This window comes from Bos javanicus, chromosome X (genome assembly GCF_032452875.1).
Source record: "Bos javanicus breed banteng chromosome X, ARS-OSU_banteng_1.0, whole genome shotgun sequence".
NCBI classification, from domain to species: Eukaryota; Metazoa; Chordata; class Mammalia; order Artiodactyla; family Bovidae; genus Bos; species Bos javanicus.
In genome coordinates this window covers 108,161,964-108,179,942 of record NC_083897.1, presented here as the reverse complement: position 1 = coordinate 108,179,942, position 17,979 = coordinate 108,161,964, and the positions used below count along the sequence as shown (strand labels likewise).

Sequence of the window (17,979 nt, the reverse complement as noted above, 5' to 3'; positions counted from 1 at the left end):
ATTACCTGATATGCTTGGCTGTACCTAGAGGAGTTATGCAAGTTTGTCAGAAAGTTAAGGTGTGAATTTGGTATAGACAAAATAGAAAACCAAACAATATAGAAAGAAAAGGAAGTTATCTTGCAGGGGGAAGTAGAGGGAGAAAGGAAATACTAATCATTGAACATGGTTTTGCTTAATGAATATTGATTTAACCTGATACTGTTTTGGTTAAAAAAAAAAAAATGATACAATTATCTTGGGTGTTTGGGAAAGGAAACATATGTGTGGAGAGATTATAAGAGAGCTAAGTCTTCATCTTCCATGTTAGGAGATGAATAGATAACACCTTTAATGGAAAAGTCAAGAAATAGCTGTAAAAGTGTGTCATCTAATATTAAGATGAATAGCTTAAAAAAAGGCAAAAAAATATTTTCATTTTTTGCTGTGGATGAGGAGGGGTGGGACCGGAGCTTGATGTTATTTTAAGGAACTCCACTTTTTAAGTTATATACATGTATTGGGTTGACCAGAAAGCTCATTTGGGTTTTCCCGTAATGTGTTATGGAAATGCCTGAACAAATTTTTTGACCAACCTAATATTTCTTTGAGAATTATAAATACCAAGAACATAAGAGCTATTTTTCTTAATCTCACCTGTGCTTTTTAGCTGTGATTTCACCATATTCTCTTCTTCATAGTCTTATTCCTGCTTAGTGATTAACAAATGTTCTTAGAGAACATCTATGGAATATTACCTAATGATAGAAATAATGTCATTTATAGATAAATTTTGTCAGCATATTTCCTCATCAAAAGTGTGGCTTGATACATTCTTTATATTCTAATAAGTAATACTAAATTAGGATTTAATGACATTAGTTTGGCCGAATAGCTCTGTGTCATTTAAAATCTTCATATGGTGTAATTTAAATAGTTGTGCCTTTAAAAATATTCAGTAAAATAATGAATATCAGAGCTGTATTTATTAAACTTCTACCCAGAAAGGAGGGGAGATTCCAGTTAAAATAATTAAAAGTAAAAAGATAGATGGTTAGAATACAGTGAAGATTGGTGGAATCACATATATAAAGCAGAATAAGAATATAGTTTTGTTTGTTTTTCATGGCAGTGGCTCTAAGATGCTCCAAGATTCTATAATGCTTCCAAGTCATTGCAACCAGTGGTAACTAATAATTATATAGAACATTAAGTAGACTACTTGTTACATAAGCTGTCTCGTTTAATTCTCACAATCTCTCTTCAAGTTAGATACTATTACTAATACTACATTTTCAGAACAGAAAATAGAAAACATTGCAGAGAGGTTGAGTAACTTCCCCAAGTATGTAGGGTTGAGAAGTAGGATAATGATAACATTTATTGCCCAAGCAGGATACTTTTGGTGGGAACCAGCCAGTTAAGATTCTAAGACAAGAGAGAGAAACCAAGACTTACCTGTGGGATTTATGATCCCCAGTTGATAAGGGATTGAGTCTTGTCTAGAACTCAGGTTTTTCTGCAAATTTGTGCTCTTTCTGCTACCTTGGGCTAGTGGTACCCTTTGTTGTTCAGTTGCTCAGTTGTATCTGACTCTGCAACCCCATGGACTGTGGCACACCAGGCTAACCTGTCCTTCACCATCTCCTGGAGTTTGCTCAAACTCATGTCCATAGTCGGTGATGCCGTCCAACCAGCTCATTCTTTTTCACCCCTTTCTCCTCCTGCCCTCAATCTTTCACAGCATTAGGGTCTTTTCAATGAGTCAGCTCTTTGCATCAGGTGAAAGTGAAAAGTGAAGTATTAGGTGCTCAGTCATGTCTGACTCTTTGCAATCCCATGGATTGTAGCCTGCCAGGCTCCTCTGTCCTTGAAATTCTCCAGGCAAGAACTCTGGAATGGGTTGCCATTTCCTTCTCCAGGGCATCTTCCCAACTGAGGGATTGAACCTGGGTCTCCTGCATTGCAGGCAAATTTTTTTTTATGGCCAAAGTGTTGGAACTTTAGCTTCAGCATCAGTCCTTCCAATGAATGTTCAATCCTTTAGGATTGACGGGCTTTGATCTCTTGGCTGTACAAGGGTGGTACCCTTCCTGTTAAATGAAATTCCCCATTCCCTAAATATACCAATAAATGTTAACTGATGAGTGGCAAATAGTTGTTTCTGTTCATTGAGAGAACCCTCGAGGCAGTGGGTAGACTGTCTGCATATCCATTCTGGAGTTTCAGGACCGAATCTGTTGCTGACTCCCACCCAAGATGCCACTCAGTAGCCCGAAAACTCAAAGAGAGGAAGTGTCTGGAAGGCATTCAGACACAGTTGACAAGTTCCCAAATAGAATATGATAGAAGAGAGAATTGGAGACAAGCATGGACAATTAAGCATGAGGATGGAAGTGGATGGCCAACTGTGAGAAGGATCCTTAGCAGGAAGTGCCTAATACCACCTTTGTTCCCTGAGTTTCTTTTGTTACTTTTCTCACAAGCCTTTTTTCTCAACGGATCCCTTTCCTCAGCACTTCTGGCTGCCCTTTTGGGTGTACTGTTCACTGCACATTTCATGTTTGTTTCCATCCTACACATTTCCCAGAGAGCCTTGCTTGCAGCAAGACTGCAGCAGCTCTAAGCTCTTCATCTCCACTCCCTTTTCACTAATACTGATCTGAATAATAGGCAGACCTGGCAAACAGAAGATTCCTAATACATATTTACAGAAGAGAGGAAGGGATGCACATGAACTGTTTTTAATTTCACAAAACTAAATAATCCCCTTTATTGGAGTCTCAAGAAGGGACAGCCCATGTTTTAAAAGGAGCTCCTATCAAAATGTGTTTTAGCTTTTCTGGGTCTGACAGCAGAGCTACTTAGGATCTTGGGATGAAATATTTGGTCGACAGGTTACTTGGTTGGTCATGAATTCTGTCACATTTTCATTCACCTCAGCCTCATGACAGCCAGTGGATGGTAAAATTCTACCACTTTTATGTTACAAAGTGAAAAATGTGCCCAGCTGATGACAGGTCAAAATGATCTGTTTGTGCATTTCTGTGCTGACACACAGAACTCTCTCATTGTTAACATTTAAGAGACCCTTTAGGAAACTCTATGTTTGGACTTGTATAGTTTCAGACATCTGAAATGATTTTTGTTTTTAAAGTAATCTGTTACTTTTATATTCATGCAGCTGATAAAGTCTTGTGTATGTTTCTCAATCTTTATCTCCATCTGTTGAAAACTTATATTCACTTTTGATAAATTAAACACTGACAGATATAGATAATCAGTTGTTAAGAATTCCTTTTTTGTTTGGAAGGAATTACGCTGTCCTACAAATAAGAACTTAATGTAGAAAACCGCTCCTTTAATTACATATTAAAATACTATTCCTCAAAAAACTGTTGAAGTAAATATTTATGAATAAAAATATGTAGAGGAATAGAAGAATCAAAGCCAGTTTACAGTAAGTATGCTTTTACTACAGCTAAGAAATGAGTACCTCATCACGTCCTTCCTAGAGTGAATAAACAGATACCTGAAGAGATAATTAAATCAGAAATTAGAAGGAAGATGTACCCTCAGAATTTGTTTACAGCGTACAATGATTTAATATTTCTTTTCATTTTAGATAGCATGAGCTTTTAATTAGGTGGTACACAGTATGGGACAGCTGTTTCTGACTCATACTATTGAATAGTGACCAACATATAAACAACTCCCTATCAGTTTTTTTAACAGTCAGAGGAAAGCCCCCAGTTCTTGGTGCAGGTAACTTATTAGAGATTCTAACTAAAACTACTATGTAAATGGCTTTTGACATTTAGCTTTCAAGCTTGAGGCATTTTTTTTCATCAGGCAAGCTGTGTTCTACAAACCATTCAATATGACGGTAATCCAAGTCTATGCCCCAACCAGTAATGCTGAAGAAGCTGAAGTTGAACGGTTCTGTGAAGACCTACAAGACCTTTTAGAACTAAAACCCAAAAAAAGATGTCCTTTTCATTATAGGGGACTGGAATGCAAAAGTAGGAGGTCAAGAAACACCTGGAGTAACAGGCAAATTTGGCCTTGGAGTACAGAATGAAGCAGGGCAAAGGCTAATAGAGCTTTGCAGAGAATGCACTGGTCATAGCAAACACCCTCTTCCAACAACACAAGAGAGGACTCTACACATGGACATCACCAGATGGTCAGTACTGAAATCAGACTGATTATATTCTTTGCAACCAAAGATGGAAAAGCAGTATACAGTCAGCAAAAACAAGACCAGGAGCTGACTGTGGCTCAGATCATGAACTCCTTATTGCCAAATTCAGACTTAAATTGAAGAAAGTAGGGGAAACCACTAGACCATTCAGGTATGACCTAAATCAAATCCCTTACGATTATACAGTGGAAGTGACAAATAGATTCAAGGGATTAGATCTGATAGACAGAGTGCCTGATGAACTATGGAGGGAAGTTCATGACATTGTACAGGAGACAGGGATCAAGATCATCCCCATGGAAAAGAAATGCAAAAAAGCAAAATGGGTGTCTGAGGAGGCCTGACAAATAGCTATGAAAAGAAGAAAACCAAAAAGCAAAGGAGAAAAGGAAATATATACCCATTTGAATGCAGAGTTCCACAGAATATCAAGGAGAGATAAGAAAGCCTTCTTCAGTGATCAATGCAAAGAAATAGAGGAAAATAATAGAATGGGAAAGAGTAGAGATCTCTTCAAGAAAATCAGAGATACCAAGGGGATATTTCATGCAAAGATGGGCTCAATAAAGGACAGAAGTGGTATGGACCTAACAAAAGCAGAAGACATTAAGAAGAGGTGGCAAAAATACACAGGAGACCAATACAAAAAAGATCTTCATGACCCAGATAATCATGATGGTATGATCACTCACCTAGAGCCAGACATCCTGGAATATGAAGTCAAGTGGGCCTTAGGAATCATCACTACAAACAAAGCTAATGGAGGTGATAGAGTTCCAGTTGAGCTGTTTCAAATCCTAAAAGATGATGCTGTGAAAGTGCTGCACTCAATATGCCAGCAAATTTGGAAAACTCAGCAGTGGCCACAGGACTGGAAAAGGTCAGTTATCATTGCAATGCCAAAGAAAGGCAATGCCAAAGAATGCTCAAACTACCACATAATTGCACTCATCTCACACGCTAGTAAAGTAATCCTCAAAATTCTCCAAGCCAGGCTTCAACAGTATGTGAACCATGAACTTTCAGATGATCAAGCTGGTTTTAGAAAAGGCAGAGGAACCAGAGATCAAATTGGCAACATCTATTAGATTATTGAAAAAGCAAGAGAATTCCATAAAAACATCTATTTCTGCTTTATTGACTATGCCAAAGCCTTTGACTGTGTGGATCACCACAAACTGGAAAATTCTTCAAGAGATGTTAATGCCAGACCACCTGACCTGGCTCTTGAGAAATCTGTGTGCAAGTCAGGAAGCAACAGTTAGAACTTGACATGGAACAACAGACTGGTTCCAAATAGGAAAAGGAGTACGTCAAGGCTGTATATTGTCACCCTGCTTATTTAACTTATATGCAGAGTGCATCATGAGAAACATTGGGCTGGAAGAAGCACAAGCTGGAATCAAGATTGCCGGGAGAAATCTCAATTACCTCAGATATGTAGATGACACCACCCTAATGGCAGAAAGAGAAGAACTAAAGAGCCTCTTGATGAAAGTGAAAGAGAAGAGTGAAAAATTTGGCTTAAAGCTTCATATTCAGAAAACTAAGATCATGGCATCTGGTCCTGTCACTTCATGGCAAATAGATGGGGAAACAATGGAAACCATGAGAGACTTTATTTTTGGGGGGCTCCAAAATCACTGTGGATGGTGACTGCAGAAATTAAAGATACTTACTCCTTGAAAGGAAAGTTATGACCAACCTAGACAGCATATTGAAAAGCAGAGACATTACTTTGCCAACAGAGGTCCGTCTAGTCAAGGCTATGGTTTTTCCAGTAGTCATGTATGGATGTGAGATGGAGTATAAAGAAGGCTGAGTGCCAAAGAATTGATGCTTTTGAACTGTGGTATTGGAGAAGACTTTTGAGAGTTCCTTGGACTGCAAAGAGATCCAACCAGTCCATCCTAAAGGAAATCAGTCCTGAATGTTCATTGGAAGGACTGATGTTGAAGCTGAAACTCCAATACTTTGGCCACCTGATGCGAAGAGCTGACTCATTTGAAAAGACCCTGCTGGCTAGGAAAGTTTGAAGGTGGGAGGAGAAGGGGACAACAGAGGATGAGATGGTTGGATGGCATCACCGACTCAATGGAGATGAGTTTGAGTAAACTCCGAGAGTTGGTGATGGACAGGGAGGCCTGGGGTGCTGCAGTCTATGGGATTGTAGAGTCGGACATGACTAAGTGATTGAACTGAACTGAAATTTAGCTTCCAGCAGAATCACCTTGGAAACCTTATTAAAACATGGGTCATTGTGCTTTACGTGGGTCTGGGGTAGAGTGAGAGAATTTGCACTTCTAAAAAGTTCCCAGATGATGCTGATGCTGCCATTCTAGGGACCACAATTCCAGAACCATTGCTCTAGACCACCATATTGCTGGAAGCAGAAAACTTGTCACCAAGGATTTTCAGCTTGGTCTGTAGGATGAAAAATCCTGATGGTCTTTTGGAAAGTTCCTGCTTCCAGTGATAACTTTTAAGATTTGTCTCTCTCTCTCTCTCCCTCTTTTTTTTCTTTTTTGTATCCAAAACGTGTTTTTTTTTTTTTTTTTTTGTATCCAAAACGTGTTTATTGGGATAGTTCCGCATTCTTCTTGATACAGAGTACTTTTAGTGCTGCTTCTGTCTGAAGGAGTATCCTTTGTAGCCTTGCTTTTCCTCCTGTAGGCTGGCAGAGGACAGCAGAGCAGCCAACATACAAAACTGCTGTTTGTGCATGGCTAAAGATGGTGGTGATGTTATAGCATCCTGGGCATTTCACATCCATGAAACAGGAATTGGGGCTCTGCAACAGGCTCTTCTTACGTTTCCTGTTCTCTTTTGGAGAGGGATACAGGAGATCCTTTGGGAGAGGCATGTTCTCATGGGGAGGTTGTCATTGCCGGAAAGCTTTTTTTCATTTCTTTTTTTTTTTTTTTGGATGGGGACCAGTTTTGAAGCCTTTATTGAATTAGTTACAGTATTGCTTCTGCTCTTTTATGTTGGGCCCTAAGGTATGTGGGATCTTAGCTTCCCCATCAGGAATCAAACCTGCACCCACTGCATTGAAAGGTGAATTCTTAACTGCTGGTTTTCCAGGGAAGTCCCACTTTTTTTTTTTTTTTTTTGAAGATTGTATTTGTTTAGAGAAGTTTTAGTTTCACTGGAAAATTGAGAGGAAAATACAGATTTCTGCACATACTCCCTGCCCTCACATGCATAGCCTCCCGCATTATCAACATTCCTCACTTGAATGGTGCATTTGTTACAACTGATGAAACAACATTGCCACATCATAATCACCCAAAGTCCGTAGTTTACATTTTGGTCACTCTTAGTTCACAATATCTTTCATAATTTCACTTTGTAAGTCGTATTCTGTTATTTCTGCAGTATCTCATTGATATTCAGTGTGGGAGGGAATTACACTTTTGTTTTAAGTGAATTCTGTATAACTTGTCTAAACTTCATTTGTTTAATCTCCATTCCGTGGTGCACTGTTCAGAACATCACTGGCTTTCAGGGCTGTCACATTCAGTGTAGATGGCAAGATACTGATATATGTAATCATGTTTGATATTCACCCTCTCCTTACAAGAGCAAATGGACATTTTCTTTTTTAAGTAAATTGGTGCTATGATTAGGTGTAAATAAGCTCCCAGTTCTTTGGATAATGCCATTGACAATCCATTGACAGCATTCTTGGGTCTGATCAAATAGCACCAATGCCCAGAATAACCCTTTCCAGTGATATAAACCAGACCACACACCAGACTTCTGAGTTATTTGTGTTGCCTTGTTGAGGTGACAGAGGGAAGCATCTTTATGAAAAATCGCTATCGTATATCCATTGTGTAGTCACAGCAACAACTCTTGTTATCACTGTCATCTTGAAGAATATATATTAACCTCAGAGACCTTGATAAATGACCCTTTAGGGGGAAATTAATATCTTTAGGCGAGTCAAATATATTAATCATTGGTGCCACGGACAGAGTAAATTTCCTTCTTGCTGCTGTGGCAAATACTGTAAATCCTTGCAAGGTCCACAGGCAACATTTATGGCCTTCTAAATACTGAGCAATGCCTGCCATTCACTGGAATGGGAGTAAGTAACATCTCCTGACCTCAGGTGTTCTAACATGTTAGGAAAATTGTCAAAATCAGTGCTTCTCAAGTTGTAATGTACCTGAATCACCTGGAGAACCTATTGAAGATCTGGGGCTTTCCCTGGTGGTCCTGCAGTTAAGAATCCACCTGCCAGTGCAGGGGACGTGGTTCAATCCCTGGTCGAGGAAGATCCCACTGAGCCCATGATCCACAACAAGAGAAGCCCATGCACCCACAGTGAAGATTAGCCCACACTCGCTGCCACTAGAGAAAGCCTGAATGCAGCAGCAAAGACCCAGCACGGCCAAAAATAATATGTGGGATGAGACCTAAGATTCTGCATTTCTTAGAAATTGTAGATGGTGCCAGTGTTCCACTGAGTGGTCCTTTGCTCAACACTTTTGAACCACCTGCTTTCATAGAGCATTCCTTTCTTATAGCCTAGCAAGTCCGGTCGGAGAAGGCAATGGCAACCCACTCCAGTACTCTTGCCTGGAAAATCCCATGGTTAGAGGAGCCTGGTAGGCTCCAGTCCATGGGGTCACTAAGAGTCAGACACGACTGAGTGACTTCACTTTCACTCTTCACTTTCATGCATTGGAGAAGGTAATGGCAACCCACTCCAGTGTTCTTGCCTGGAGAATCCCAGGGACGGGGGAGCCTGGTGGGCTGCATAGAGTCGGACGTGACTGAAGTGACCTAGCAGCAGCAGCAGCAAGTCCAGTACTGGTATAGCTCTTCACCCAGAAGCTCAGTCTGGTCACCTAAACACATTTCCCTCTTCTTGATGTTCTTTTAGTAAAAACATTTCTGCTTACTCTGTGGACAAGATTCATATCGGCAACTATTGCTTTTATGTCTGTGTCCTTTAAGAACTTTTTACCTTGGTGTTAGAAAGGTCAACTTCATTTTCATCAGAAAATGCTGTTGGGGGAATTCCTTGATTTTCCAGTGGTTAGGAGCACAGATTTAATCTCTGGTCAAGGAACTAAGATCCTGCAAGCCTCACAGTGCTGCCAAAAAAAAAAAAAATTGCTGTTGGGGGAAGAATTGTCATGAATGTCCGATTAAAGGTAATTCCATAACACTGTGTTGTTGTTTAGTTGTTAAGGTGTGTCCAACTCTTCTGTGGCAACCCCATGGACTTTAGCCCACCAGGCTCTTCTGTCCATGGGATTTCCCAGGCAAGAGTAGTAGAGTGGGTTGCCATTCCCCTCTCCAGGGGATCTTCCCGACCCAGGGATCAAACTCAGGTCTCCTGCATTTCAGGCAGATTCTTTACCACTGAGCCACCAGGGAAGCCACATAGGATTGTATGAGAGAGGCAAACCCCAAGTTCCAAGGAGAGACTTATGATGCAAACTCTGTGCTATGCCATTTAATGAGGTTCTCAGAAGACCATAGCTTTCCTTTGTAAACTTCAGCTTGTGATCAGTGATCACTGGTGCATGACGCCAAGTACAGCTTTAATAAAACGGTTTCATTGCTGGCTTTGGTCTTGGGCGAAACAGGAGTGATGAAAGATACTGTTAGAGCCTGTATGGAGCCATCACTCAAATGGTTCTATTCCCAAGGAACAGACAAATTACCGTAACCTAACAGGGATTATTTTAAACAACGAAATCTGCTCAGATCTGAGGGTGGAAGCTGGATTCCTTTCCTGGCTTAATATATCTGTTACCAGTGCTGTTAGCTGTAGCTGATTGAAAACCTGACTATGGTGGTTTCAACAGATTGTTGTTGTTGTTGTTCTGTCATTCAGTCATGTCCAACTCTTTGTGATGCCATAGACTGCAGCATGCCAGTCTTCCCTGACCTTCGCCGTCTCCCAGAGTTTGCTCAAACACATGTCCATTGAGTCGGTGATGGCGTCCAGCCATCGCATCCTCTGTCACCCGCTTCTCTTCCTGCCTTCAATCTTTCCCAGCCTCAGGGTCTTTTCCAGTGAGTCGGCGTTGATTTCCTTTAGGATTGACTAGTTGGATCTCCTTGCAGTCCAAGGGACTCTCAGGAGTCTTCTCCAACACCACAGTTTGAAAGCATCATTTCTTCAGTGCTCAGCCTTCTTTATGGTCCAACTCTCACATCTGTACATGACTACTAGAAAAACCGTAGATTTGACTATATGGACCTTTGTTGGCAAAATGATGTCTGTGCTTTTTAATACACTGTATTCTAACATAACATATTCTAACATATAGCCATCTAACATCAGATGGCTGCTGGTATTGGTACAGTGAGTTGGTGATGTCAGGGACTTTCCCAGGTCATGGTTACAGAATCCGTGGGTAAGGTCCAGATACCATGTTTACATTCAAGATAGGAAGCAGAGAAAAGGCTGTGCTGAGTATGTCTCCACTGATCAGGGAAGCAAAAGCTGTCCAAGACATTTCCAAATTTCTCCTTGTATCTGTTGACCAGGACTGTTGTATGGCCACACACGGGAGACTAGGAAAGCTTGCCTTTATCTAGGCCACCTTGAAAACTGCTGGGGTTCTGAAGGGAGAAATGGATATTGGGTAGGCAACTAACTAAATTTCCCTGCCTCTATTATTCAGCTTTGCTCTTTTTTTTCCCCCTGCAGAATCCAATATTCAGTACTAGGAAAGAGACCGAGTGTCTGCTGCCAGTAGGGGATGGGTTTGGCAGAGGGAAGAAGCAAAGGTCAGCCTTTCAACGTCCAAACTCCATTTCCCCCCAGTGAGATAAGTATACAGATTGGGTTTTGAAGGCACAAACTGCACCTAAAATCAAAAAGAAAGGTAAACGGACATCACACTGTGCACGCAGAGTATTTTGGAAATTCAACAACGGAATTTCCAAAGTCATAAATATGGTGGTACCCCTTATCCTGCAATGTCATTAGACAGTTCAAGTGTTAAACAGCTTGTGTTGTCAGCTTAGTGAATCCCTAATGATTTTGAAAGAAGACCTTGTAGTATTAATTATCATTAGTCTGCCTCTCTGGATACCCAGATTCTTGATAAGGAGCAGTTGATAAGGTCTTTTGATAAAGAATGAAGCAGCATGGAACGTGAACATCTTGGGGGTATTACATTCCTTTTAAAAATGCCCTTTAGACATTGATTCTTAAATAATGAGGGTCTTTCCAATGCTATTACTGTATACTTCCTGTTGATTTTTAGATGACGTTTTGCATCAATTAGAGTTAATTAGACCTGCATTAGATTAGGGTTTTGCCCACTGTGGAGCTGGGTAACTGCTTTTTGCTGCTGCTTCTTCATTTAACCTTATTAAAATAATTTAGTTGCTAGGAGTTCATTCTTCTTTTAAAGAGGAAAGAAAATACAGTTTGGTAGGTGACAGAATGATGTATTTCTCTTTCTTGATTAAAAACTGTGTGTGTATGGCCAAGATCAGGCTTTTCAGCTTGGCTTTGTAACATTTTGAAGGTGATTGCTTTGTTTAATCCTCTGACTCTGCTTTATGCCTCTGAATTAGCTCGTACATTTTTATCTGTAACCTGGTCACTGGATGAAAGGGAATGATGATTTCTCCGTTGTGCAGATTTCAGAATTTGGAGGAGAAAAGTGTGATAAAAGACAACTTTGCATTTTGTTTCATATGCGTAAAGGATATAGAAGTGTTTCATGGATTCCCATAGAAAGTCTGGCAGAAGATGGAGGTTGGGAAGAGAAATGGATGGGCTTCTTTCACTGTGTCTTAAAACAGGAGATTAGTTCTTCCAGAGAATTTCCTTTCGCCCTTTCCAAAATGAATGCAGAATAGCTTGTGTCAGGGTCTAAAGGCCGGTTGGGGTCCTGGTGGGATTGTGTGGCAGAGATGAGACAAAGTAGAGTTTTAGGATTTTTCACAAGAACCTCCTGGTAGATGGCCTGAACTCACTCACCCTTGGAGAAGTGAACATCACAGTGCTGGGCACTCACTTCACATGGGTGCCTCTAACCTTATTGACAGACTTGTAAGCATGACTCTCTCCTTTGTGTTGGCCTAGAATTTGGAACCTGCTTCCATCGTAGCATTTGACACTTTGTGTCCTGAGCTCTGACAGGGCTGAGAAGATTTCTTTCTTTCTTTTTTGTTAAGATTTTCTTTTTTTGATGTGGACCATTTTTGAAGTCTTTGTTGAATTTGTTACAATATTGCTTCTGTTTTCTGTTTTGGATTTTTGGCCCTGAGGCACGTGGGATCCTAGCTCCCTGACCAGGGATCGAACCCACACTCCCTGCATTGGAGGGAAAGTTTTAACCACTGGACCCCCAGAGAAGTCCCTGAGAGCTCTTTGAGGGCAGACAAAGACCTCAGACTCCAGAGGACAAGGAGTGTGTTCTGTCTTGCTTTTCACAGTACATGGTACCAAGTAAATGGATGCAAGATTGAAGCAGCCCACTGCAGTGTTTCAATGTGAGTTTGTCTCTCATTTCATGATCCTCATTTTCATGGGGACATTAGGTCTGCTTTCACTGTACTTCTTTTGTGTCTAGAGAGTTCTTGGTATGGATTTAAAAGGCACTTGAGGGGGGCAGTCCTAAGAGTGGAGGAATAGGATGGGAGACCACTTTCTCCCCCATAAATTCATCAAAAGAACATTTGAACGCTGAATAAATTCCACAGAACAACTTCTGAATGCCGGCAGAGGATATCAGGCACCCAGAAAAGCAGCCCATTGTCTTCTAAAGGAGGTAGGAAAAATATAAAAGATAAAAAGAGAGACAGAAGAGATAGGGATGGAGATCTGTCCCAGGAAGGGAGTCTTAAAAAAGAGAGAAGTTTCCAAACACCAGGAAACACTCTCACTGGCAAGTCTGTGGTGAGCCTTGGAACCACAGAGGGCAACATAACTGGGAGAAAAAATAAATAATTAAAACCCACAGATTACGTGCCCAACGATAACTCCCAGTAGAGAAGCAGCACAGACACCCGCAGACGCCCGCATCCGCCACTAGCAAGCAGGGGCTGGGCAGTGAGGCACAGGCTGCATTGCTTACAGTAAGGACTGGGCCTGAATGCCCTAAGGGCAATCTGAGGGAACTAACTTGAGATAGCAAACCAGACTGTGGGATAGCTACCCTGCGAAAAGCCCTAACCTAAGACACCTCCAGGCCCACTCACAGAACAAAGGACTGAGCAGAGCTAGCCGGCTGCGGACTGGCACATCCCCCTCTGGAGACAGGCAGGCGAGGGCAGCCAGAGCCAGAAGGGGGCGGCCGTGATTATCTACCAAACTGCAAGCAGCCTTCGTTGCTAACCAAGACTTCTTGGGATTCTGGACGGTTGACATCCACCTGAGAAGGTGCACTGGTTGTACACCCAGAAAACTGAGTGGCAGGAAAGCAGGAGGCAATAAGTCGCAGCAACTGTGCTCACCAAACAACTGGTCACCTGAGCTGCTCAGACCTGGGAAGGGCTCAAAACGCTGGCCCAACCGAGTCTGTGCCTCTGAGGAGTACCTGAGTACCTGAACCTGAGCGGCTTAGACCTGGGAAGTGCATGCAGCCCAGGGTCAGCCTCAGACAGTTCCCGGTAGAGCAACCTAGAGCCTAAGCAGTGTAGACAGGGAAAGCATACATGCCGTGAGTGGGGGCAAACCCAGTGTGGCTGAGACACTGCGAGCTCTCCCCACAGATGCCAGTGTTATTTGTTTGCAGCGTCTCTCCCTCCCCACGGCACAACTGAGCAAGTGAGCCTAAAAAAGTGTCCACCACCGCCTCCTTGTGTCAGGGTGGAAATCAGACACTGAAGAGACCAGCAAACAGCAGAATCTAAAACAGGGAACTACTTTGGAAGTGACAGATGGAGAAGTCTTGAGGCTACTGTAAGAATAAGACTGAAAACCAGAGGCAGAAGGCTTAAGTCCAAATCCTGAGAACACCAGAAAACTCCTGACTCCAGGGAACATTAATCGATAGGAGCTCATCAAACGCCTCCATACCTACACTGAAACCAAGCACCACCCAAGGGCCAACAAGTTCCAGAGCAAGACATACCACGCAAATTCTCCAGCAACACAGGAACATAGCCCTGAGCTTCAATATACAGGCTGCCCAAAGTCACTCCAAACCCATTGACATCTCATAACTCATTACTGGACACTTCATTGTACTCCAGAAAGAAGAAATCCAGCTCCACCCACCAGAACACCGAAACAAGGTTCCCTAACCAGGAAACCTTGACAAGCCACCTGTCCAACCACACCCACAGCCAGGAAACTCCACAATAAAGAGAACTCCAAAAACTGCCAGAATATGGAAAGGCCACCCCAACACAAGATGAAGAGGCAGAGAAATACCCAGCAGGTAAAAGAACAGGGTAAATGCCCACCAAAGCAAACGAAAGAGGAAGAGATAGGGAATCTACCTGATAAATAATTCCAAATGATGATAGTGAAAATGATCCAAAATACTGAAAACAAAATGGAGTTACAGATAAATAGCCTGGAGACAAGGATTGAGAAGATGCGAGAAAGGTTTAACAAGGACCTAGAAGAAATAAAAAGAGTCAATATATAATGAATAGTGCAATAAGTGAGGTCAAAAACACTCTGCAGGGAACCAACAGTAGAAAACGGAGGCAGAAGATAGGATAAGTGAGGTAGAAGAATGGTAGAAATAAATGAAACAGAGAGGAAAAAAGAAAAACGAATTAAAAGAAATCAGGACAATCTCAGAGACCTCTGGGACAATGTTAAATGCCCCAACATTCGAATCATAGGAATCCCAGAAGAAGAAGACAAAAAGAAAGACCATGAGAAAATACTTGAGGAGATAATAGTTGAAAACTTCCCTAAAATGGGGAAGGAAATAATCACCCAAGTCCAAGAAACCCAGAGAGTCCCAAACAGGATAAACCCAAGGCAAACACCCCAAGACACATATTAATCAAATTAACAAAGATCAAACACAAACAACAAATATTAAAAAGCAGCAAGGGAAAAACAACAAATAACACACAAGAGGATTCCCATAAGGATAACAGTTGATCTTTCAATAGAAACTCTTCAGGCCAGGAGGGAATGGCAGGACATACTTAAAGTGATGAAAGAAAATAACCTACAGCCCAGATTACTGTACCCAGAAAGGATCTCATTGAAATATGAGGGAGAAATCAAAAGCTTTACAGACAAGCAAAAGCTGAGAGAATTCACCACCACCAAACCAGCTCTCCAACAAATGCTAAAGGATCTTCTCTAGACAGGAAACACAGAAAGGGTGTATAAACTCGAACCCAAAACAATAAAGTAAATGGCAATGGGATCATCAGATCAGATCAGTCAGTCAGTCGTATCCGACTCTTTGCAACCCCGTAAATTGCAGCACACCAGGCCTCCTTATCCATCACCAACTCCCAGAGTTCACTCAGACTCACGTCCATCGAGTCAGTGATGCCATCCAGCCATCTCATCCTCTGTCGTCCCCTTCTCCTCCTGCCCCCAATCCCTCCCAGCATCAGAGTCTTTTCCAATGAGTCAACTCTTCGCGTGAGGTGGCCAAAGTACTGGAGTTTCAGCTTTAGCATCATTCCTTCCAAAGAAATCCCAGGGCTGATCTCCTTCAGAATGGACTGTTGGATCTCCTTGCAGTCCAAGGGACTCTCAAGAGTCTTCTCCAACACCACAGTTCAAAAGCATCAATTCTTCGGTGCTATACTTATCAATAATTACCTTAAATGTAAATGGGTTTAATGCCCCAACCAAAAGACAAAGACTGGCTGAATGAAAATGGAAACAAGAACCCTATATATGTTGTCTACAAGAGACCCACCTTGAAACAAGGGACACATACAGACTGAAAATGAAGGGCTGGAAAAAGATATTCCACGCAAATAGAGACCAAAAGAAAGCAGGAGTAGCAATACTCATATCAGATAAAATAGACTTTAAAACAAAGGCTCTGAAAAGAGACAAAGAAGGACACTACATAATGATCAAAAGATCAATCCAAGAAGAAGATATAACAATTATAAATATATATTTACCCAACATAGGAGCACCATAATATGTAAGACAAATGCTAACAAGTATGAAAGGGGAAATTAACAATAACACAATAATAGTGGGAGACTTTAATACCCCACTCACACCTATGGATAGATCAACTAAACAGAAAATTAACAAGGAAACACAAACTTTAAATGATACAATAGGCCAGTTAGATCTAATTGATATCTATAGGACATTTCACCCCAACACAATGAATTTCACCTTTTTCCCAAGCGAACACGGAACCTTCTCCAGGATAGATCACATTCTGGGCCATAAATCTAGCCTTGGTAAATTCAAAAAAATTGAAATCATTCCAAGCATCTTTTCTGACCACAATGCAGATTAGATCTCTTACAGGAGAAAAACTATTAAAAATTCCAACATATGGAGGCTGAACAACACGCTGCTGAATAACCAACAAATCACAGAAGAAATCAAAAAAGAAATCAAAGTATGCATAGAAATGAATGAAAACAAAAACACAACAACCCAAATCCTGTGGGACACTGTAAAAGCAGTGCTAAGGGGAAAGTTCATAGCAATACAGGCATAACTCAAGAAAAAAGTCAAATAAATAACCTAACTCTACACCTAAAGCAACTAGAAAAGGAAGAAATGAAGAACCCCAGGCTTAGTAGAAAGAAAGAAATCTTAAAAATTAGGGCAGAAATAAATGCAAAAGAAACAAAAGAGACCATAGCAAAAATCAACAAAGCCAAAAGCTGGTTCTTTGAGAGGATAAATAAAATTGACAAACCATTAGCCAGACTCATCAAGAAACAAAGGGAGAAAAATCAAATCAATAAAATTAGAAATGAAATGGAGAGATCACAACAGACAACACAGAAATACAAAGGATCATAAGAGACTACTATCAGCGATTATATGCCAATAAAATGGACAACGTGGAAGAAATGGACAAATTCTTAGAAAAGTACAACTTTCCAAAACTGAACCAGGAAGAAATAGAAAATCATAAAAGACCCATCACAAGCACAGAAATTGAAACTGTAATCAGAAAGTTTCCAGCAAACAAAAGCCCAGGTCCAGACGGCTTCGCAGCTGAATTCTACCAAAAATTTAGAGAAGAGCTAACACCTATCCTTCTCAAACTCTTCCAGAAAATTTCAGAGGAAGGTAAACTTCCAAACTCATTCTATGAGGCCACCATCACCCTAATACCAAAACCTGACAAAGATGCCACAAAAAAAGAAAACTACAGGCCAATATCACTGATTAACATAGATGCAAAAATGCTTAACAAAATTCTAGCAATCAGAATCCAACAACACATTAAAAAGATCATACATCATGACCAAGTGGGCTTTATCCCAGGGATTCAAGGATTCTTCAATATCTGCAAATGAATCAATGTAATACGCCATTAACAAATTGAAAAATAAAAGGCATATGATTATCTCAATAGATGCAGAGAAAGCCTCTGACAAAATTCAACATCCATTTATGATAAAAACCCTCCAGAAAGCAGGAATAGAAGGAACATGCCTCAACATAATAAAAGCTATATATGACAAACCCACAGCAAACATTATCCTCAATGGTGAAAAATTGAAAGCACTTCCCCTAAAGTCAGGAACAAGACAAGAGTGCCCACTCTCACCACTACTATTCAACATAGTTTTGGAAGTTTTGGCCACAGCAATCAGAGCAGAAAAAGAAATAAAAGGAATCCAAATTGGAAAAGAAGAAGTAAAGCTCTCACTGTTTGCAGATGACA

General features: G+C 41.0%; 1 protein-coding gene and 1 pseudogene across 1 annotated transcript in view; one reads left to right on the top strand and one right to left on the bottom strand.

The window, feature by feature from the left end:
* The window catches only part of LANCL3 (LanC like family member 3), a 122,222-nt gene that overhangs the window by 19,708 nt on the left and 84,535 nt on the right, over window positions 1-17,979 (top strand). The gene's annotated exons all lie outside the window — the stretch shown is intronic.
* LOC133243491 (small ribosomal subunit protein eS27-like) lies at window positions 6,800-7,517 on the bottom strand (annotated as a pseudogene).